Raw genomic sequence first — 2470 nt, forward strand, 5'->3', positions numbered from 1 at the left:
GAGGCAGGGCTAGCAGAGCACACTGGGTCCTCTTCCTGAGGGCTTTAAGGGTGGTCCCAGGAGAAGATCTCAATAGAATAGTCAGCTGCTTTCCAGGTGTGTCCTTTCAGGGTTGTGGTTTCCACTGATTGATTGGCCGGCACCAGGAGAGGGGGGTCATTATTCAGCACAACTGGTCCTGACATCAGCCTGGCTGGTTTTGTTGTTTCTCTGGGCCTGGAGCTGAAACATAACTCAGGCATAGATATTATCTCTGGAGCGGAAAGGTTAGGGGTCCAAACCCCATGACGAGAGATGCTAGAGGAGGAAAGGTCATCGGGGGAGCAGGGTCCCACCCTTTAATGGATTGTCTATTGTTAGGCCCCTGGGGCTTTACACCCTGGTGACCTGCACCTGGCCCATTGCCCTTGCTCTGCTCATGTCTGTTTAACAGCCTGTCACAAAGAGCATGTGGCTAGTGACTACTGTATTAGTCCAGGAGGTGTCTGGCCAACCAAGTGGAGCTCTTCAGCAGAGATGGATCGATGGTCTGAACTGCACAAAGCAGTTTAGTGGTGATCAGACATGATAGTAGTTGAAACCATGGATATGAATGACATTGTCCAAGTAATATATGTAGAAAGAGGAGGGCCAGAGCCTAATTCGGGGAACGAGACAAAGAAAGAGGAGTAAAAAAATTGCAGAGATGATGTCTTCTTCCCAGAAGCAGACCCTGAGATGAGGATTTGTGTGCAAGTTATTTATTTAAAACATGCTACAAGAAGAAACCAGTGAGGGAGCGGGGAAAGCAGGAGAGGAAAACCAAGCAAGCATGTGATCTCAGGCAGCTTTACCATGGGGGAGCTCTGGATGTTAAGTTATGCCTCAGATTTGTCAGGAAATGAGGGAACTGGGCCCTACATATACCAACAACCCTCAGCTGTTGACCAAGGGTTGCCCCAGGAGATGTCAATTCCAAGGCCAAGCCTCCAACATTCCTCAAACGAAAAACAAAAACAGAAAAGAAAGAAAAACCACCTGGAAGTTCTTTTAGAAACCACACACCAAAGACCAGGGGGTGTGGGAGTATAGAGTGTATATGGGGGGGATGGGCAAAAACAAATGATAAACAGAGATCCATGATACTGCTATTGTCTTCTATAATGACTACCATTGCTCAGTGACCTTGGTGAGAATAATTTTAGGGACATGGTGGAAGCAGAAGCCAAATGGTAGAGGACTGAAGAACAAATGGAAGGTGAATAAGTGGGAGGAGGGATGTGGAGAACTATCTCACAGTTTGACCAAAAAGGGAAGGGAAGAGATATGGTGGGTTGTAGTTTTAAAGGGAAGAAAAGATTTGCCGGTTTATATCCCGAGGAAGACCTAATTATGTCAAAAGTCTAAGGAGAAAGGAGCCAGTAGAAAGGATGGTAATTGAAGGAATGCGTTTTGGGGAAGGTGGGAAGGATGGGATCCAGGGCCCAGGTTAAGCCAAGATATTGATAAGGAAGTGAGCAACACGTCTTCCTCAGTAAGAGGGCATGTACTTCTCAGGATGCTTTCAGCTACAATGGAAACTCCAATTTAAGGTTGATTGAACATAAAAGGAGGGAGAGTTTATTGGTTCACAATTTTGAAAAATCAAAGATAGAATGACTTCAGGCATGCTTAGAGCCAAAAGCTCAATGTCCATTTGAACTTGGTCTCTTTCTCTTAGTTCTGCTTCTTTTCGGGACTATCTTCATTCTCAGGCAGGTTGTACCCTCAGAGGTAGCGATATGGCTGCCTGCAGCTGCAAGCTTACTGGAGTAACAACCCTAGCGGAAAAAGATCCTGGCTTTCCCAACAGCTCCAACAAATGCAGTCGGGTTTAATTTCATCAGCTCAGCTTGGGTCACCCAATAAACATCTGTTGTATAATAAAGAATTTGTCTGATCTTTGTCCCATGTTCCTGGCACAGAGGATTAAAAGTACTTGATATTTCCAGAGTGATAGAAGTGTCTGTTATTCATGAGCCCCTTAGGTGACTCATGGCAAGCCCCTAAATATCTTCAGAATGGGGGCTGGTCACCACCAAGACCAACGTTGTGATAAGAGGGTTGGGATTTTGAGCCAGCTCAGCATCCAAGGAGGGCAGGGAGGGGGCCTGGAGATTGTGTTCAGTCACATGGTAATGATTTCATTAATCATGCCTAAATAATGAAGCCCCAATAACTACTCTGGACAGTGAAGCCCAACCAGTTCTTCCTGGTTGGTGAATGCATTGATGTTCCAGGAGGATGATATGTTGATTCCATGGGGAGAGTGGATGGATGCTCTGTATTTGGACCCTCCCAGACCTCACCCTATGTGTCTCTTCATCTGGCTGTTCCTGACTTGTATCCTTGATTATGAAACTGTGAGCATGAACCACAGCACTTTCCTGCATTCTGAGTTGTCCTAGCAAATTATCAAACGGAGTGGGGGGCATGGGGAACTCCCACATCT

At 46.1% G+C, this 2470-nt stretch overlaps 1 long non-coding RNA gene across 1 annotated transcript; it reads left to right on the forward strand.

Moving 5' to 3' along the window:
- The first annotated feature begins 221 nt into the window (after nt 1-221).
- Nucleotides 222-1967, forward strand: LOC111823781. The gene is made up of 2 exons (XR_002826886.1): nt 222-1237; nt 1700-1967. It is a non-coding gene; the product is annotated as an uncharacterized LOC111823781 (long non-coding RNA).
- Nucleotides 1968-2470: the final 503 nt, after the last annotated feature.

The sequence above is a fragment of the Myotis lucifugus genome, unplaced genomic scaffold (genome assembly GCF_000147115.1).
Source record: "Myotis lucifugus unplaced genomic scaffold, Myoluc2.0 scaffold_678, whole genome shotgun sequence".
Taxonomy (NCBI): Eukaryota; Metazoa; Chordata; class Mammalia; order Chiroptera; family Vespertilionidae; genus Myotis; species Myotis lucifugus.